Source organism: Ambystoma mexicanum, chromosome 5p (assembly GCF_040938575.1).
Source record: "Ambystoma mexicanum isolate Mex_15411 chromosome 5p, UKY_AmexF1_1, whole genome shotgun sequence".
NCBI classification, from domain to species: Eukaryota; Metazoa; Chordata; class Amphibia; order Caudata; family Ambystomatidae; genus Ambystoma; species Ambystoma mexicanum.
In genome coordinates this window covers 464841620-464863693 of record NC_090930.1, presented here as the reverse complement: position 1 = coordinate 464863693, position 22074 = coordinate 464841620, and positions in this window count along the sequence as shown.

The window sequence follows — 22074 nt, the reverse complement described above, 5'->3', positions numbered from 1 at the left end:
CACAGCTCTGGGTAAGCACAAGGAGGCAAGAGACTGAAAGGTTACAGATAACAGCCCCTAAGAGCGCAGTGGTCCCGGAGGCAGTGCAGGGGAGACTGATCGTGCAGGAGCCTGGTACCCAGTGAGACTCTGAGGGTAGCCAAGCAACCGGTTGGCTAGCAGACAGGTAGGTCAGCAAGGGAGAGAGTAAGCAGAGAAGAAAAGGAAGGTCTTGAGCTGCTTCCGGAACTTCAGGTTGTCCGGCTCAAGTTTGAGAGGGGCAGGGAGGCCAATCCAGAGGGAGGCACTTGCAGAGAAAAGAGATCTACCCCCCACTCTGCCTAGAGAAGCATCTGACCCTCAGAGAGTTTGAGGTAGGTGAGCGAAGGGCTGGAGAAGGTAGGTATTTTGGATGAGAGCGTTGCTCTGCAAACTTTGAGGTGTGTAATTTAGCTTCAAACCTGACCATCCAAAGATAGCTCTGCAGTTTTTTCTGAGGGCACAATACTATGCCTACTCTTTGGTTGGATGGGGGTAATTTTCTTCCCTGTGCTAATTGCAGAGGGGTGACTGCTCTCTGTAACACTGGTGTATTAGCAGCCGTCCCATGCAATTTTGATTGCTGGCACCACGAAGCGTGAATGCATGTAAATTCAGGCAAACCGAAGTGTTAGTGCATTCTTTCAACTGCGTAGTGTGGTCTTAAATGCCTCCTGCCATGTGCTTACATAGTGTAAGGCATTTACATGAATTCCTATGGAATCCACCCCAGCTTTTACCACTTGTTATGAGCTGGCGGTTTCCATAGGAAAGTAATGCATATCTGCCATGATCAGAACAGATGCTGGCAGATATGCATTGGTTTTTGAAAGGTGGGGTGAATGGGGTGGTGGGCATCTAAGTTTCATCCTGCAACCCCACCCGAGCCAGGCCAAACATCAATGCATACATATTTTACACATAGTTTGTATTCTTCATTAACTGCTCTGGGAGATTGCAAAATGACCTTCAAAATCTGTCCCATTGTTTGGGAGGATGTCTTTCTCAGGGCTCCCAGGTTTTGGAGATAGGACACAGTGAGATTATATGATTTGCCCAAGATAACACACTTCGCTTAAATGGTGAAACCAGGATTTCGGACCAGTCAGTAATTTAAGCACTTGGCCACACGTCTTCCCATCTATAGTTAATATAGGTATTAGTTGAGGTTTGGGTTTGAAAATATTAAATACTAGTTTTATAGCAATGGATTTAAAAGTAAACACATTACATAAGGCCTTAACATGACATTATGTACATCATTTTAGAAACATGTTGAGCAAAAATAGGACTGTAGCTTTATTTTAATCATCATTAATAGAATACTAGTAAAAGCCGACAGTGTGGCAGTTTTTAAAACTGTATTTACAGTGAAAGAAAATGTAACGCAGTGTAATGTCATCTGCTAGAGTCTTCTTTTACACAGCATGCAATGTTATTCTCCCCTCTATTTTATTATCACCCCCTTTCACTCCTCCTAATGGACAATAATCCTTTCCCAGGGACCCCTGTGCCTGGGCTATCAACTTCTAATCTCCCTTGGTTGATACAAAGCGAAACTCCGGGGAGCAAGCTGTGCTCCCTTGCACTTTGAGCTTTCACAGGACAAAGTCTGAACGCCAAGCAGGCTTTAGGCAGCTGATATTTGTGGGACTAGAAAATATGGGGCGGTTGGCAACGTAATTGAGTAGCGGTACTCTCCTCAAGCTTGGAGAAGTCCCAGCCTTCAATACAGCCAAAAATAAGAGGTGCAGGTACTGAGTGCCCGTTAGAGCCAGCCCAGTTAAAGCATTGCCTGCGGGACTAACTATAGAAGCCAAGCCCTATTACCGATCATGATCATTTGCATTTTCTTTCAATTACCATTTTTATTTGCTATGTTTGTTACAGCCTGTCAACCCACAACCACACTCCTGCTCTCCAAACTAAGACCTGTTGTTATTGAGCCTCCAGAGCTCTTAGCTTTAGCTCTGATTTGCTCATTAAAGTCACATGGTTTTCCTGGCAACAAGCAGGTCACTCATCCTTTTTGGTCAGTATTCAGCTATCTCTGGGATTCATTGCTAATCTCTAGCCGTTCCTTGTCGACCTTCTTCCATCCCGCTGTGTGGTTAAGACTTGGCTGCTCACAGCCCCCGTATAGGGTTCAGGCAACTTCATATGTGTACTTTAAAAAAAATGTATTTACATGTTTATTAAAATGTATATACATAACATAGAAATCCAAAACAAAACAATAGTCATCAAAAAAAAATCCAATACTAAGATTATCACAAAAGAATACCCAACATATTTCAGCAGTAGTTGTCATCCCCAGAAAACAATCAAACAAATTAATCAAATTTTGCACAGACCTCATGGTGTATTTTTGTAAGAGTGGACCGGGCGCTACATTGTAATGAATATGAAGAACTCTCTCAAACATGCAGGACTGCGATCCTCATTCAATCATACTTATATTTAGGGCTTCTTGCAAATAATTAGACACAGCTTTATTAATTTATTTGGTGTTTTATAGGGTGTATATGCATTTAGGATACTCCAGAACAAGGGGACTCGTGAGTAAGTTCAGGACAGTAAAGGGAAACCAGCATGCAGATTTGAAAATAGAGAGGGAAGTCATCCTAATATTCGCAATTCCTAATTAAATAGCCTATTGAAGTCTGGAAATTACACTAAATATTGTGGAAAAAGTAAGATAAGTGCAGCATAACTTTAGGCACTGCTGGGGTACACATTTCCCAGAATTGTTCAGTGAATCCTTTTCTGAACAGCAGTGTTTTCAGTGCTTTTCTAAAATTCGAATGAATAGGCTCTTGACGCGTATTAAGGGTAATGCCATCCAAAGGTCTGGGCCTGCCACAGCCAAACTTGTTTACCCCACTTCCTTATACGTACTTGCAGACGAGATATTGGATGTTTTGGAACATCGTAGCCTTTGCGCCAAGTATGTTGTGTATCTGGTGATACCCAGGAATTTGAACACAATGGGTAGGTGACTAATGATGAGTGCAAAATGAAAGGAAGCACTCTGGATATGTGGTTACATTTCCTGACACCCAGCTTTGGATCGGCTCTAAGTGGGAAATTTCCCTCTTGGGAAACTCCCAAGGAAGACTATTTCGGCTGTCTAACTTTGAGACACCAATACCTGGATGATCTTGAAATTCATGTAAAGGGCAGGGATGCATTTTCATAAAATGTTGCGAAGCTGGTGGCATTTGCTCACTGTTGCTACTGTGTGGTTTGAGATGGACAAAGTCTTGTAGAAAATGTTGCCTAGGTTGCTGTGTCCTGCAAACATAAAATGTGGGACACAGCAACCTATTTGTGCATGGAGCGTTCACTTACAGGACAGCTCTACAAACTGAGTGTTTGCTTAAATATACTATCAACCAGAGACCTGCCCTTTTCAGTGCTTCGATTGGCAATATCTTTAAGCAAACATAAATATCTCAGTGTGGCAGGTGTGCGCTGCTGGCCAGGGCCAACAGGTTACGCCTGAAAGCGACTTGCGCCCAAGCCGCCGCACCAAAACAGCCGGCCCCAAATTGCTGTGTCAAAATACTGAGTACCATGAATGTCACCTTCAATGCCTTCTTTATGGCCCACAGTTAAAAGAAAATGCTAATAATTTACGGTGCTCTATGTTTTATTTGTAGGTGGAAGAAATTATTTTCATGCCTTGCTAGCTGAGGGAATATGACTGTGTGTGTGGGGAGATTTAATGCCAGAATCAAATACATCTTCTCCTAGTTCAGAACGCAGGAACGACCAATGCCAATTTATTTTCTTTTAATATTTAGTTTTTTCCATTATAAATTGTAGGGTACCTCCTGTTGGGTATTGCTATCATGTGATTATTTAGGGCTGCAATGCCATAATGCTGAGAACCCACATTTCCATGGTATTTATTGATTGAAATCTCTGCTTTTGCAAAAGAAAAGAAAAATGTGCAAAATAAAAAAATAAAACAATTGGTTGATCACAAAGGGGCAGAAAAAGGTCGTAAAGGTGAAGTGCAGAAGTGACCATTTACTGTATATTGTGACATACAATTAACCATCAGAGCTCTGCTCAACCCGCTTTGCCATGCATCCGTATGTGTTGTCTCAGATGTTCGTCTCACAGCCGTTATTTATTTCTTTGCATGACATTCTAATACTGATGGGGCATCCAGCTGACCAGCTGGTAACCCGCTGTGAAGCACCCAGGTCTGCACTGAGGTTTGGTGCCCTCTTACAAGGTGTGGATTCACACCATTTCAAATGATGATTTCTGTCTACCCAGGATGCAAAGGCTCCCCTTGTACAGTACAGAACATCTCTGCAGTTTTTGAGCCTTTCTACTGAAATATGCATCACTGGGCTAGCTATACTGCCTCCTTTACATGCTTGCCAATGGCGTGTTCGACTCTTGGTCAGATAGCACAGAGAATTCAGTGCTATAGCACAGAGAATTCAGTGCTTGTTCTGATATCTGTGTTTATCCTGTTGATGCCGGTTCGATTCCCAGCAGGGGCAACAAAGCCTTTCATCCTTCTGAGGTTGATAAATTGAGTACCATGCCATGGGATAAGAAAATCAGCTATTATTTCAGCGCTTACATACCTGTGTGTTTGTAGCACTATATAAAAAAAATAGATATTGAATTGCACATTATGACTTGTGTAGCTGTTGATTAGATAAACGTTAGTCTTGCAGAATTTGGATGCAGACATGGCTGTCTGCACATGAGCCATCCTCATTCTGATAAGCAACAACGCTGTGCTGCTACCTTGATATGATATGATATGATATGGTATTTGTAACGCGCCTATACACAAGTGTTTCAAGGCGCGACGAGGCAGGGAGGGAGGGAAACAAGGGGAAGACAGACAAACGATCCTACTAGGCCAGGTGTCATTCAGATCGCGCAAGTGCAGAGGTAAGGGGAAAAGGAGGAAGTGCAGGGGGAGGAGGTGGGGGGGAAAGTGCAGTACAAGGTAAGTAGCGTAAGAAATAATAATTAATAAATAATAAATAAAAAGGGCCAGCTGGTGGCAAGTGCGAGGTAAGTGCAGAGCAAGTGCTGGGAAGGGGGCTGTAGGGTACAGTGACAGTCCCACAGTGCACGGGGAGCCAGGGAGGCAGTGCAAGTGGAGAGTGGCTGGGCCCTGGACCGAGGTTGCTGAGAGTGGCCCAGATGCAGGTTTAGTGCTGAATTCAGTGGGGGGTTAAGCAGGTTTAGCAGGGGAGAGGGAGAGAGAAGGCAGAAGCGAAGAGGAAGGTTTTGAGGTGCTTCCGGAACCGGAGATGGTTCTCCTCAAGTTTCAGGGAGGCAGGAAGGCTGTTCCAGAGGGAGGCCCCTGCTGCGGAGAGAGATCTACCCCCAGCTCGTTGCTTCGAGAAGCGGCTGACCATGAGGGAGTTGGAGACGGATGAGCGAAGGGCTCGTGAAGGAAGATATTTAGGAAGAGAGAGTTGAAGGTATTTAGGTCCCTGGCCCCAGAAGGCCTTGTGGACAATGCAGAGGGTTTTGAACTTAATCCTCGCAGCCACTGGGAGCCAGTGAAGGGATTTCAGTCCTGGAGAGATACGGTCCCTGGGCTTGAGGCCAAGGACAAGTCTCGCAGTTCTGTTCTGGATAAGTTGCAGAGGGCGGAGAGTGGAGGCAGGCAGATTAAGATAGAGGCTGTTACAGTAGTCCAGCCTTGAGAGAACCAGGGCTCGGGAGACAGTGAGCTTCTGGGGGAAGGCGCATTGTAGACAGTATTGTGGGTCGTTTTGCAAATTGTGCATATTGCACAGATGGGACCACCAATGTGTGCACTTATGTGCACTGCTCTTCACTGTATGCAATTTTCATTGTTTGCACTAGTAAGTGCAAAAAAGCATGACAGCCCGGGAGGACCCAGGTTTACGGGATTTATCTGCATTGTGTAGTTTAAATGAGTATAAATACCTCCCCACTATGCACACATTCCAAAAGGTATTTACAAATGATTCCTATGGAATCGGCCGCTTTTGGGCTGAAAGCGGGCTGATTCCATAGGAATCCAAAGCATTTATGCCAGCATGAAAATATAATGCAGGCGTCAATACAATATGTTTTGGCAGGTGGAGCCACAGAGGAGGTGGACATGTTAATTCAGTTCTGTGGCACAGCTACGCCTGCCAAAACCATCATAATTCGACAGGAGTGCTAAAATAGATGTTCAACAACCCGTAACTATTTTATTTTATGCATGTTTTTTCACACACATTTGAACCCTCTGGGCGATCAGGAAGTCACCCCCCAATGGGGGTAGTCTTTCTCTTTACAGTGGCTTGGGGGGCATGGTGCAGGGCGTAGGGCTCTGGCTGCACTGCACTGTACTCTTTCCAAGTTTAGTCATTCAGCCGCTGTGATCAGCAGTTTTATTTGACATGCGGCCTTAAGAAGGTTTTAGCCTACAGCTCCCATCTCCCCTCGCGGGTGTTGATACTGGGTGCAGATAATAGGAATTGTGAGGGTTGTTGGTATTAGATCATTTCTCTTTCTGGTGAGGGTATGTCCAGCCCCACAGGCTCCATGGGATTATTTTGTCGACAGGTTTCCTTGTTTACCCCCAATGTTTAATAACGTCAAGTGACGTGACCTTCCTTGATTTCTCTTGTGCTCACAATGAATGAGGGAATGTATTTGCATACATTGATTCAAGAGGCACTTCTAATTAGTAACCATTGGAGGTGCGGGGAGAGGGGGCAGCCTCTCAGCCAATGAGGAGGCTCGGAACGGGGGCATTACCAGTAGTAATCCACCTACTCCGAGCCGCCTCACAGCTAGAGGCTGCCATCTTCCCCCTCTGTGGAACGAGGTAAGTGTGGTCTTCCCCCTCTCCCCTTTTATCCTTTCCATGGCGGCCATTTTTTTCTCCACTTTTTTTAATGGGTGCCGTGGAAAGAGAGAAGGGACTATGTGCACTCCCTTCTCCCGTTTCCATAGTGGCCATTTTATTGTTTACTTTTTTCAATGGCCGCCATTGAAAGGGAAAACACACTTTGTTTTCCCTGCCCCGGTGGCCATTTCTTTGATATTTTTTTTTCTGTTCTGAAACGCGGGGCAGAAAAAAAAAGTTCTTAGCACCCCAGTCTTACACGCCGGGTTACTAATAGCAATGAGCCCCTCGCAGGGTGGGGGCATTACCAATTCAGGTAATGCCCCGGGGCCTTCATTAAGGCCCTTGCTTCTCTCTGGCCTGTAACTATGGGCCCCAGGGCATTACCTAAAAAAGGTAATGCCCCTCCTGCCTGGGTCTTATTGCTTAAATAAATAAGTACATAAATAATTAAATTAAAAGGGTATTTTGTGGTGTCTCCAGTAGAGTTGTTGGAGATGGGAGGAATGTTTTGTGTTGTCGGGAGATGGATGGGAGGGAGACCGGCCTGACACATGGTTTAAGGGATTCTAATACAGGCATGGTGGGGGCACAGTGGTGGCCAAATGTGTTGTTGCAGCAGCCTCAAGAACTGTTTAATCTTTTACTTGGAAATCTGGGTGTGATCCCTACAACTCTTGCGTGGATGGCAGATAGAATTGTGGTCCCCAATTTAATTCCAGCGATGCCTTGTTGTCCTACCCATGAAAGTTGATACTTTTCAAAACTGACCATATGTTTGAATATAATGCAGATCCTTCACTCGGGGGATTGTTGGCAGGTGGTAACAGTAATGGCTCACATTGGGTAGCCAGGCACTGTGGTACCTGTGCAATTCATTCATGGAACGATGGAGTGAGCAAGGAATCTGGGTTACCATAGAAGCAACTGGGGAAAGAGGTGATGGGAGGGAATGGGATTACCAAGGTGCCGATATTCAGTATCTCTTGGAGCAGTTTAGTTTAGTTTAGTTTCTTTATTTGTACCGCGCGCCGAACCCTGGGGTAACCGGGCGCAGGAGACTTAGATACAGTTAAACATGGCAAAAATATACAATACAGACTGAAATAATAGCAATAAGTGTAGTAGACCGGGTTACAAGATGGTCGACAAGGACATGCGGAGAAGAAGTACATTAAGCAGAATTTTTGCTGGAAAGCCATGTTTTTGTTTTGGCTCTAAAAGTCCAAAAGGAGGGTTCTGCTCTAAGGTTTAGTGGCAGCTAAGTTTAGTTTGTCAGCTAGGACCGGGAAGCTGGCCCCACCTGCTTTTTTTAGGGAGAATTTGGGAACGGAAAGGCAATGTGAGTATAGCGTTCTAGTTGGTCTAGTTGATGTGTGATTGTGGAACTTGTCTGCCAGGTATTTGGGTGCGTCATTGGAGCGGCATTTGTGGACGATGACGAGGGATCTGAGAGTGATTCTGTCTCGTACAGGGAGCCAGTGAGCGTCTTGCCTGATGCTGGAGGTGTGGGTGTGACGTGGGATACTGAGGGCGGCTCTGAGGGTGTTATTTTGAAGCACCTGTAGTTTGTTCAGGTTGCGTTCTGACGTGCCAAGAAAGAGGGTATTGCAGTAGTCCATTTTTGAGAGCACTAGCGCTCTGGCTAGAGTAATGCAGCTGGAAGGTGATAGGAAAGGTTTGCAGGCGTTGATAAGCTTATTTGTATAAGCTGTGGATGAGGCTGTGGCATTCACCTGTCTTTTGAGCGAGAGAGTAGAGTCTAGATAAACCCCTAGGGTTTTAATTTCTTTGGCTACTGTGATTAGATTACCGTCTATGTTGATGGACGCGTAGCGGGGGTCTAGTTTGTTTAGCCGTGGTTGGCAGCGATGTGGGGAAAGATGTCAGGGCTGATGCTGTCAAGGGGATAGGTCTCATGGGTGCTCAGCAGGCATGTTGGATGGGCACAGAGTCAAGAAATGAAAGGGTAAACTGGGATAATTGCTTAAAGTGTGGAGGTGACCATGGTACAGGGAGCACTGGCAGTGATGCTTGAGGGTGCTGGGGTACTAGAGCTGAGGTCGAGAAGTCTAGAGCTGGGTTCATGAGCTCTTCTTCCTGGAATTCACTGCCTGTTAGAGCCATTTCCCACTGTGCCTATCCCTGTTGCTTGACCATTGCAGCCAGCTCATCATGCTCACTTTGTCAGAGGTTCAAATACAACTTCTGTATGCATATTTCAGTGAAGGTCATATGCATCCAGGAGCAATGGGGGAAGGGAAGCCTTGAAGGGGTGATTCAACAGTCTGTGTTCTTTATTGGAATAGAATGTCTGCACTTTTTGAACCTCATCAGGTCCACCAAAATAATAGGCAGATTCTGCCCCCTACTTCTTTCCCAACACTGGTTTATTGGGCACTTTCTGAACTTTCACCCCATGAGCGAGATTGTAGGCACATTGTTCTGGCAAATGTCCCTTCCACTCCATTGTGTTGATCAGAAGATGTTCAGTGGGGAAGCCCAGGTGTTGGCACTAAATAAAAGCAACATACACCATGTTAATGCCATTGGCTACCACAAATAGGAAGAATACAACACATATTCCAAACTCTTCTGATGCCAATGGAAAATGTACTGGCTTATAATGAGGGAAGGCACAGGAAGGAGACAAATTGTACAGCACAATGATTTAGGCTTGGAGGTGAAGTGGATTTATGAAAGAAAGGATACTTAGCCAAGTGCAAGTCACTGGTTTTCTACTGATGTCCTAGCAGCTCGACGCACCAAACGAGCCGCTGAAAGAGGCTGGCGGAAGTTCCCCAACATAAATACTTTGGCCCTCAATACAGAGGCAGCTAAGCACTACAAGAATGTTACACTGGGTGCTAAAAAAGTAACGTTGGAGGAGGGCATTTCGGGAGCTAGATCCTGCACCAGAGAGCTCTTCAATATTTTAGGAGAGCTAAAGGGGAAAACCAAGGAACCTCCATTGCAGGTGAATGATATGATATGACATTTGTAATGCGCCAATACACAAGTGTTTCAAGGCACGACGAGGCAGGGAGGGGGGACAAAGGGAAGACAGACAACGATGTTACTAGGCCAGGTGTCATTCAAATCGCACAAGTGCATGGGCAGAGGGGTAAGGGAAAGTGCAAGGGAAAAGGGAGAGGGGAAAGTGCAGTACAGGGGTAGGAGAATAACAGGATAAATAAGGGCCAGCTGGTGGCAAGTGCAGGGTAAGTGCAGACAAGTGCTGGGGAGGGGGGCTGTACTGTAGGGATACAGAGACAGTCCCGCAGTGCAGCAGTTGCCAGGGGAGGCAGTACAAGGGGAGAGTGGCTGGGCCAGGGACTGAGATCGGTGAGAGTCAGGAATTTAGCAGGGGAGAGGGGGAGAGAAAGCAGAAGCAAAGAGGAAGGTTTTGAGGTGCTTCCGGAACCGGAGATGGTTCTCCTCAAGTTTCAGGGAGGCAGGAAGGCTGTTCCAGAGGGAGGCCCCTGCCGCAGAGAGAGATCTACCCCCAACTCGTTGCTTGGAGAAGCGGCTGACCCTGAGGGAGTTGGAGGCGGATGAGCGAAGATCTCGAGAAGGAAGATATTTAGGAAGAGAGAGTTGAAGGTATTTTGGCCGCAAGCCCCAGAAGGCCTTGTGGACAATGCAGAGGGTTTTGAACTTAATCCTCGCAGCCACTGGGAGCCAGTGCAGAGATTTCAGTCCTGGAGAGATACGGTCCCTGGGCTTGAGGCCAAGGACAAGTCTCGTAGTCCTGTTCTGGATGAGTTGCAGAGGGCGGAGAGTAGAGGCAGGAAGATTTAGATAGAGGCTGTTACAGTAGTCCAGCTTAGAAAGAACCAGGGATCTGGAGACAGTGAGCTTCTGGGGGAAAGAGAGGAAAGGAAGAATACCTCTGAGGAGGTGCAGCTGGTAGTGTGACTTCTTAGAGACTTCAGATATGTGAGGAGAGAAGGAGAGTGTGGAGTTGAAGATGACCCTGAGGTTTTTTGCCTTGCAGGAGGGAGCAGGAAGAGGGCCAAGAGAGGCCGGCCAGAGAGCTGCAGGGAATGAGGGAGTGGGTGTACCGATGAGTAGAATCTCAGTCTTACTGGCATTAAGGCAGAGGTCATTGGCAGCACACCATTCCTGGATAGCAGACAGACAGTCAGAGATGAGGGAAGGAGAGGAGGAGGCCGAGGGTAACCTGGAAATGAGCTGGGTATCATCCGCATAGCACTGAAAGTTGGGGCAGAGAGCGGCGATGCGGTGGGCAAGGAGTGCCAGATATTGGTTGAACAGCCAGGGAGAGAGGTTAGATCCCTGGGGGACACCACAGGTAGAGAAAAAGATGTCAGAGAGGAAAGACCCCAGTTGGACCTGGGAGTGTCGATTGGAGAGGAAAGAGGTCAGCCACGCCAGAGCCTGAACAGTGATACTAAGGTTATCACGGAGACGGTTGAGCAGGATGGCATGATTGACAGTATCAAAGGTAGAAGAGAGGTCGAGCAAAATGAGAACACACGGAGTGTTAGAGTCAAGGTTGGAGAGCAGGTCTTCACAGATGTTCAGGAGAGCAGTTTCCGTGCTTCTGGCAGCTCTGAAGCCAGACTGATGGTCATGATGACAACCAACAGATTCAGCATGGAGATTAAGCTGGGAGATGGCCAGTTTCTCCAGGAGCTTGCCCAGGAAGGGAGTGATGGAGATTGGGCGATAGTTAGCCGGGCAGGAGGGGTCGGAAGAGGGTTTCTTAAGATGAGGGTGCACAAGGGAGTGTTTAAGGGGGGATGGGAAGACTCCAGAGGTGGAGGAGTGATTGCAGAAGTCGGCCAGGGCAGGAGCCAGGGAGTCAATGTGGTCCTTGATAGTTTTGGAGGAACAGGGGTGAACCTGTTTTGATGAGACTTTCATAGATCGGACTTGTCTGGAAACCTTGTCAGCAGAGAAAAGGGGAAAGGCAGAGAAGGTGGGAGGAGGTGTGGCTGCAGAAGGGCCAGAGGAAGAGCTGGGAATAGAGGGAGGGAGGTGATAGGAGGAGAGTGAGGACAGGATGTCCTGAGTTTTTTTTAATGAAGTGAGAAGCCAGTGCCGTGCAGAGGGCACAGGAGAGGTAGAGACTGCAGCAGGGTTGGCCAGTTCATTGCAGATTTTAAAGAGTTCAGCTGAGTTGTTAGATGCGCAGAGATGCAGGCTTGGATAAGCGCTCTCTTCTTGGTGAGAACGGAGAGCTGGTATTGCCTTTGGAGCAGGCGGCAGGCCAGTTTGTCAGAGGATGAACATGAAGCGCGCCATTTCCTCTCTGCCACCCTGCTCTTGCGTTTTAGGGTGACAAGATCCGAGTCATACCAGGAGTTACATTTGGCTTAGGGCTTCAGGCAGATTCTCATGACAGGGGCAAGGATATCAAGAGTATCAGATATAGCAGAGTGGAGAGTGGAGAGTGGAGAGGGCTGTGTCAGGGTGGGAGTCAGCCGAAGAGGGACGGGGGGATGAGAAGATGGCGGCGAAAGCCTCAACTGACACGCACTTCAAGGGTCGGATGACCGAGAAGGAGGGTGGCAGTGATGAAGGTTGCTTTGCCTGAGGGGCAGGGAGGGTGAGGTGGGAGGATAGGAGAAAGTGATCACTCCAGGAGAGAGGAGTGGAGAGAGGGACAGAGAGGGGAAGGTCAGCAGAGATCAGGGCATCAAGAGTGTGCCCTGCAGAATGAGTCAGCCCAGATGGGAGAATAGAGAGTGAGAGAGAATCGCAGAGGTCGCAAAAGTGTCCAGAGGGGGGACAGGAGGCCCCCAGGTGGATATTGAAGTCTCCAAGAAAGAGGAGTTGAGTGGTTGAGGACAGGAGTGAGGAGGAGAGGTCCGCCCACTCGGAGAGGAAGGAGGAAATTTGCCCGGGTGGCCGATGGATGGTAGCCACAGTAAGGGAATGGCTACGAGAGAGAGAGAGTCGACAGACAAGGCATTCAAAGGAGGAGTAGGTAGTGACAGTGGCAGGAATCAACTCAGGGAAGATGAGGGCAACACCCCCACCAGCACGGTTGGGCCTGGGCATGGAGAGTATCTTGTAGCCATCAGGCAGGAGTGTGTCAAAGCTGGTGACAGAGCTGGCCGTGAACCATGTCTCAGTGAGACCGAGGACATCAAGGTCCAGTCCCTCTAGAAGGCGACAGATGTCAGAGGAATGTTTGACAGCAGAGCGAGAGTTTAGAGTGGCAATGTGGAGAAGGTTGCCATCCTTGAAGGACTTCCGGGGAGGGGTACAGACCAGAGGTACGCCCTGCGGAGGTGAAGGAGGAGCACGAGGGGGGGGGGGCAGGGAGGGATGAGAAGGCAAGGTAGCCGAGGACAGAGGAGGGGGGACAGCAGGAGAGGAAAGGTAGTTGAAGAGGCGCGGGAAGCGTCTATCAAAGAGGAGAAGGTTGGCCTGAGGGCCTTTGACCATGACGGTCCCATTAGAGTAGACATTAATGATGGCCTTAGAAGAGTGGAAGGAGGCCAAGAGGACATCCCAACGGGTGCCACCATTAATGGGAGAAGAGGCGAAAGGAGAGAGCACAGAGACCATATGAAGGGTCCATAGGTTGGGTGAAGGCACGAAAAAGAGGATGTCGGTGGGAGTTTCCTTGGAGGAGGCACTGGTGTAGGTGTCAGCAATAGGGAGGCCTGGGTTGGAGACCAGGATGTCCTTTTTAAACTTTTTCCTACCAGATTTAGTGGGGAGAGCAGGATAGTCAATGGAGAAGCAGTTAGAGAAGATAAACAAGATAGAGAGCACCATAGAATAGGAGGGAGAGGAGGGGGGGAAGACAGACGAGAGTAAGCGGACAGGATAGCGAGCGATAAACCAGTAGTGCAGTAGGACGGACTCTCAGGGTTAAAGATCTCACAGTGCTCAATATGGAACCAGGGAGAAGCCACCTAAGTTTGAGAGTCCTGAGCGGGGAGGAAAAGGCCTAGTTTACCACAGTGCAGAAACAACAGTAAATGCGTATTGCGTATTAGGTAACCGGTGGAGAGGCCACCTAAGTTTGAGAATCCTGAGAGGGAAGGAAAAGCCTAGTTTAACCACAGTGCAGAAACAACAGTAAGTATTGGCACAATGCGTAATTAGGTGACACAGGTGTAGGAGGGGTGGGCCGGGAGAGCAGGTGGAGCTTGCAAGGTGATAACTAGTGCATGGCGTCCCCTGCGGACACCTGCAGACACAAAGGGAGCCACAACCGAAGGAGCCACATGCTATACGAATGACGCATAGTGTCAAACAATTCACAACTGTCTTACACTTAAGGTCAGACAACATCAGGGGACTATAGTGTCAAACGCTTCTGAACACCCTGCAATCTGGATTTCCTCTGCTGCAGAAATCCTGACCATTAGTTGTGATGAAATAAATAAGGATGAGGTCTTTCCCTTCAGGCAGGTTACAGTAGCTGAAACATTGCTAATTGTTGAAAAACTAAAGCCTAAAAAATACGTCTGCCCCTGTTACCTCTATTATAAATCGCTCCTTCTATGAAGGGGTAATTCCGCAAGGCATTAAAGAAGTTTTGATAACCCCCCTTTTAAAAAAGGATGGGCTAGATCTGCAGGACCCTTCAAATTACCGCCCCATAACCAATGTGCCTTTCATTCTGAAGAATACGGTCAAAATTGCCTGCTCACAATATGACACTTTCATTGAGGAGCAAGGTATTTTGTCTAGTAGACAATCTGGATTCCCGAAAAATCATGGCAAAGAGACTGTATTTATAGATATTAAATCTATGCTATCTGGGATAGTAGACAAAGGTAGAGTAGCCATGCTTCTGTTGTTGGACCTGTCCGCCGCATTTGATCTTGTCGATCATGGGAGGTTGGCGGACAGGCTCACTGAGGTGGGCAGATGTTCCAAACCAGCTGTTGGTTGGTTTAGATCCTTTCTGGTACCCAGGAGGGCCAGGGTAGCCTATGGAGAGTTTAAGTCAGAGGAGGCTGTCTTCGACTGTGGAGTGCCTCAGGGCTCTAGCGTGTCCACATTACCATATAATATCTATTCCAAGCTTTCTTTCGATCTCTTGTATAGTATTGGAGTTAATTATCCAAACTATGGCGATGACGGGAGACATTCAAAGTGGTGGTGCGGGGGCTGGCTATGTCAAAATCTAGAGGGCTCCAAGGGGACATAGAACGAGAACAGAGGAACAGCTGGAAGACATTATGCGCAGAGGAGGCACCTCTGAGGAGGACGGGGCTAGGATGAGACAGCTTCAACAGGCTGGTTGTGAACACTGGGATAGGCTATGTAAACTAAGCTACAGGAAATACATGGAGAATCAGTATGCTAGGGGAGACAAACCTGGAAGGTTGCTGGCCTGGCTATATAAGAGCGAGGCACCAAGGGCCATGATCAGGGAAATCAGAGGGGAGGGAGGTCGAATTCTGGACACCCAGGAGGGAGTGAATGATGAGTTCCTTAGATACTACAAAAGGCTCTATGAGGATCCAGGCGGAGCTGGGGACCAAGAAATCCGGGATGCGATAGTGGACATGGACCTGCCCACCCTGGACGACTTGGAACGGGCAGACCTGGACGCCCCAATCACGATAGAAGAGCTTGAGCTAGTGATTCGACATTTGCCCACTTGTAAGGCTCCAGGGTCAGACGGGCTCCCGAGCAAATTTTACAAAACCTATAAACAAGAGTTGCTACCCCCGTTCCTGGCTATGCTTACTGAGTCGTATGAACAGGGCAGGTTGCCAGAGTCCCTGCGTGAGGTGGTAATCATCCCGCTCTTAAAGCCGGGTAAACCGAGCACAGACTGCAGGTCTTATCGACCCCTATCGATGCTTAATCAAGACAGCAAAATCCTCACGGCAGTGCTGGCAAACAGGCTTAAGCACGTCATTAGCAAACTGATACACCCTGACCAAACAGGCTATGTCCCTGGCAGGAATATAACTGATAATCATAGGAGATTGCATCACATTATTGATCAGACAGAGGAAGACCCAGGTGAGTTGGCGATTGCCTCGCTTGATGCGGTCAAGGCTTTTGACTCAGTGAGATGGACATGGCTGTTGGCCACTCTTGAGGCTTTCGGAATGGGCCCGGGGTACTGTAGGTGGATTAAAATGGTGTATAGTTCCCCAATGGCCAGGGTCGAAACGGGGGTCACGATCTCAGTTAAATGGCAATTTAGCCGGGGCACCAGACAGGGCTGCCCCTGGTCACCCATGTTGTACATATTAGCGTTGGAGCCGCTGGCGGTCTGTCTTAGACAACAATATGAAGAAATTGGGATACGCACCACAGGCGGTCCACATCTGATTTCATTATACGCTGATGATATGCTCTTGTACCTGCGTTTCCCAGAAGAGAATACACAATACATCCTAGAGGTGATGGAACGAAATGCCGCCCTCTCCGGCATAGCGATAAACCCCAAGAAATCTAGCATGTTCCCCTTAGGGAGATACAGATTAGCCCCGCCGGGGGGATTGCCGGTACTGCCAATACCTTGGCAAACCAAGTCGTTCAGATATCTTGGAATCGACATATACCATTCGACAGGAGAAGAACACAAACACAACATGGTGAAGGCAGTGGAAAGTATCAAGAATAGCATGGGCTTTTGGTCCAGATTGCCCCTGGCCATGATGGGGAGGGCGGCTCTAATCAAGATGGTAGTTCTGCCCAGATTGTTACCCTTTTTTGTAAACATCCCGCATGTGATCCCCAGGCGTTTCTTCGCCCGCCTCCACAGCTTGTGCAGGGGCTTCATATGGCATAATTCCAGGAATAGGGTGGCTCTTTGAAAACTGCAGAATTCGTGTGATAGAGGGGGAATAAACCTGTCGGATTTTGAGTTATATTATCTAGCGGGACAATTGCAATACGTGGCCAGATGGCTGTCTGATAGAACAAACAGTGGAAACTAGGCTGTTGTGTAAGGAACCGGCTCCCTATTTTCTTAGAGAGGTGGTGTGGCTGCCTAGGCGCAGGGTGCTGGAGATGGCGCGGCTGCTGTGGCTTGGCTGGGAGGTGTGGCATAGAGCATGGCGGGTGGTGGGATGCCCGGCCCCGTTTTCCATGCAGGTGCCGTTGGCGGCGCTATGCAGAGAGGACCCCAATTGATACAAGTGGTCCATAGATACTGGGAACCTGTGGGCTTGGCCACTCTGGGAGACATATGGCAGGAAGGAATAGCGTTAGAATTTCAGACATTGATGGAGGATACTGGGGTGCATAAAGGGCAACATATAACCCACTCCAGACTAGTTAAGCTGGTGCGAGAAATATGGCCGGCGGGGGTGCTCACGGAACAACCGAATGTCACTTTGGAGATGATATATGACGTCTCAGAGGGTGGGCACGAGATATCTCGCATATACGAGCTACTGGGGTCCAAGGTGGGGAAGGAATTGTCTCTATTGCGACAGGTCTGGGAGGAGGAGGTGGGAGAGTCTATGACGGATGGGTTATGGGATAGAGCACAGAGATACCATAAGAAAGTGTCCCGAAATGCGAGGCTCCAACAGATCCAACTATGTATCACACATAGGGCATATCTGACCCCCAGTAAGATTGCGAGGTTTGGGGGCCACACGATCCAGAGATGCCACAGGTGCGGGGAGGAGGAAGCTGGGATGTTACACATGTTCTGGGCTTGTCCGGAGGTGGGTAGATTTTGGGTTGAACTGAAAATACGCCTGGCTGGGAAAGGTATCAAGCTAGAGGTGGAATCGGCCTGGGCATGCATGCTAGGGGGTTTCCCTAGGCCACGTCACCTGAGGCACATTAGCAAGATGAAGGATTTAACATACCTCCTGGCCAAGAGGAGGATTGCAATGTGTTGGAAGGCAGCTCACAGTCCCAGGGTGGAGTTATGGTGGGCTGACCTCTTGAAATGGGCCGAGGCCGAAACGACTGATTGGTTCAAAGCGGTCAGCAGGGGAGGTGAGGAGGAGGTAGGACCCCTACTTGAATGGAGTCAATTGGTGGCAACCATGGGGGCCCCCCCTCAGCTCGATCACAGCGAGGATGATATGGATGAGAGGAGGACATCCGACTCGCCTGAGGACATACATGCTGATGATACGGACTTTATGGCTCAAGTTGGGGGGCGGGGGGAAGTGGGACTGGAAAATAAAGCTTGTAATGTTATCTTGTTAAACATAGACACAGAAGTCCTAATTATTGTTATGTTTGGAGTGTTGTTATAAAATAAAACATTTTTCAAAATAAATAAATAAATAAATAAACTATGCTGATGACATGCAGATTGTCCTGGAACTTACAGGTTCCTATGAGGCAGACTCCCTCCTGGTCTCCAGAGTCTTTGATGCCATTAAGGCCTGGATGACAGATAACTTCCTAGCTCGTAAAAAAGACAAGAAAACTGAGATGTTGATGGGAGGAGGACATCCGACTCGCCTGAGGACATACATGCTGATGATACGGACTTTATGGCTCAAGTTGGGGGGGGCGGGGGGAAGTGGGACTGGAAAATAAAGCTTGTAATGTTATCTTGTTAAACATAGACACAGAAGTCCTAATTATTGTTATGTTTGGAGTGTTGTTATAAAATAAAACATTTTTCAAAATAAATAAATAAATAAATAAACTATGCTGATGACATGCAGATTGTCCTGGAACTTACAGGTTCCTATGAGGCAGACTCCCTCCTGGTCTCCAGAGTCTTTGATGCCATTAAGGCCTGGATGACAGATAACTTCCTAGCTCGTAAAAAAGACAAGAAAACTGAGATGTTGATTGTGGGCTGTGTGGCCAAGCTTAAGTCTCATGACCCTCGATTTGGGGCTTTTCAAGTCAGAGGGGCCACTGTCCAGGTCTCCAGCCAAGTCAAGATCCTAGGAGTAGTCTTTGACCGCATCCTCAACTTTGACAAACATGTTGCACACATAAGCTCTAGCTGCACCTATATTATCCATCTGTTGTGGCAGATTAGACCCTATCTCTCAGAAGCAAATCAAGCCTTAATAGCTACTGCGACTATTAATTCAAAGATGGATTATTGCAATGGATTACTGGCAGGTACCACAACAATAAACATAAAGAAATTGCAAACCATCCAAAATGGAGCAGTTAGGGCTGTCTGAAGCATAGGGTGCAGAGACCTTGTGACTAACTCCCAGAGGAAGCTGCATTGGCTGCTTGTTTCTCAAAGTATTTTGTTCAAGGCCTGCTGTCTGGTCGATAAGTGTCTTGCTTGTACTGCACCTTTGTACCCACAAGATCGCATTAAAAGAATGCCCCTTAGAAAAACCATTCGGTCTAATGAAAAGGACCCCTTGCAACAACCACTCTTCAGACTAAAAACGTACAGGGAACTCAGCTTTAATGCATGGGGTCCAAAGTATTGGAACCACATTCCTTGTTCTTTTAGGCAGTTGCCGTATTACACCCAATTCAGAAAGTCCCTTAAAACCAGCCTGTTTGACGGAGGGGGTGTTTAGTTCACCCGCTCTGACCCGTCTGCTGGAACCAGGGATCTAACAGCATCTTGATCCATCCTAATATTAGATGCTTACTGTTTTATCTGTTCTGTACTGTCAGTTAGCGTTCTGAGCTCTACAAAAACTAAACAGAATAGAATGTTGCTCTTCTTCAGAGGCACTGGCATTTTCTTGGCGTCACGAGGGAATTCTCTTTCAACGTTTGATTTATTCTACCTTTTATGGCAGGCACCATATGTGCCAACATTGATCTAGCAACAAAGGTGGTCTTTCTTGTGGCAATGGCCTGTCTGTTGTAGAATTCGGTGACCTCCATTTGAAGATCAGTATGGTTTAAAGATCAGGTCATGGCAAATTCAGTGTTTAGACCTAAACCAGTAGAACTGATGTTACTTGGAATCTCTCCGTTAATTTTAAGTGTTGTGATATATAACGCAAATTGGTTACTTTTTTCAATGCCACCTGGATATGGGAGGAGGTAACTTTGAGGGAGTTCATTCGCATTCTCTGAGAGAGCCATTTCAGTGTACTTGGATTACAATGCTGCACAAAATACCCCTGATGTCCCCAAAACTGTAGTTCCCAGCAGTCAGTCTGGTGTGAACAAGTCAGAGAATGCAGCAAAAGATCAGCAACGATTTTACAGCAGCTGCTGATGTTGTCTGTCTTGGCTTACACCCTCCTCCCTACCCGCTGTAGGTCAGGTCAATCACATCTACAGTGGCTTCCAAGCCTTTCAAGTTCCTTTTGCCCTGACTTTTGCAACCTACCTTTGATTGGGTACTCATTTTGATTCTCTTAAACCTTGAATCATCAAACCAGCATGGTCATAATTAGATATGGATTCGAGTAAAAGAAAAAGGGAGGATTTAAGCAGGTAAAACAACCTTTAGGACATGCATCGAATTTGCAGTACCTACCACATGTTCAGTATCCGTCTCTGACATTATTTATTTATTTATTGTTTGCTTGTTATGAGCTCATACAATAAGAAAATACTGTTTCAAAGCGCCCAAATACATTCTGAGTCCTGTGCTGACCTTTGCATTTAGAAGTATACAGTAATGGGAGCTGACACTTATTCCTATGAAAACAATTGTATGTATTTGTTTGTATACGTTTTTAAAAAAATGAAATGATCAAATGAATAGTTCTTGGCTCATAAAATCAAACAGTTCCAAAAATGATTATTAGAAACACTGTTATAGCCCTATAGTTTGGTAATTGAATAAGACTCAGGAGGATAGCTCAGAGGCAAAGTGCTGGCATTGGAAGCAAGACAGCACGGAGCAACACAGGTTCGATCCGCCCGCTTAGAAACCTCTGGGTATTAAGAGCGTTATAATCATAAACCGTAGAGTTTTCAAATGGGTAAAACGTGCTGCAGTATACAGCATAGTACGGAATACAGTTAAATAGTGCTTTATTTCTTAAATTAAATGCTTGCTAAAAAGGATACCTCTCGCTAGACTTGAAATAATTTTGCTTAGGTACCAAAGCATATCTGGAAACAAAAGTTTAGCAATCATTATTTGCAGAAAGTAGCTTCAGTTTCCTCTGCTCGTATGCCTAGGATTAGTCCTCGAAAGTCATTCAAACATTTTCCAGTGGATTTCTCCTATTCTTATCAACTGTCTCAATTACCCCAGAGGTGTGCAATCATCAGTGGATCCCACCTGATACTAAACATGTAGCTTAAAACAGCTTAAAACAGCTGTTCTGTAGATCTCAGCTCGTGTAGCCTAAATGTAAATGGGTAGCGAGAAAACATTAACACAGCAGAATGAAAAAGTCTAGTATGTGCTCAGTAATATCGGTATGTTGCAATATGTGTCAGTACTCTCAACCTCCCCTATGGCCATGGGTGTCAGAAGAGGTAAGTACTTTTAATATGCTTCAGTAGGTATCAATATATGTATGTTGAAGACCCCTGCATTGAACAAGAGATCACACATTACCAGCTGGAGAGAGATGACTCATTGCTTCTGCACACAAAGGTAAGGAAATTAGTAATTCGCTAAATTCAGACCGATTATGAAAAATACCAAGAGATAGCACTGATGTCTGGCCAGGTTTTGAACCTGTGGCCTGTAGGTTCCTCATAGACCTCGACAGGGGGAGTTTAACTCACTGAGCATCTCCGAAGGATTAATTGCCTTAATTCAATGGGTTAAAATTTAGAAAATGCTACCAATGCTGTTTCTCAGATCAATTCCATGCAGAGGTCATTCGGGGTTGGAGCTGCCCCTGCATTGCTACCTCTGCCAGTGGTAGAAGTGTACCAAAAAGAGTAGTGGAACTGTGACCCAGACGGGCAGCAACTTGCAGCACATGTATCAACGGTCGCAGCAGGTGTATCCAGGGTCGCAGCACATGCATCAAGGGTCGAAGCACATGTATCCAGGGTCGCAGCACATGTATCCAGGGTCGCAGCACATGTATCCAGGGTCGCAGCACATGCATCAAGGGTTGCAGCACGTGTATCCCGGGCCGCAGCACGTGTATCCAGGGTCACAGCACATGTATCAAGGGCCGCAGCATGTGTATCCAGGGTTGCAGCACATGCATCAAGGATCGCAGCACATGTATCAGGGCCGCAGCACGTGTATCAGGGTCGCAGCACATGTATCCCGGGCCGCAGCACGTGTATCCAGGGTCGCAGCACATGCATCAAGGGCCGCAGCACGTGTATCCAGGGTCGCAGCACATGCATCAAGGGTCGCAGCACGTGTATCAGGGCCGCAGCACGTGTATCAGGGCCGC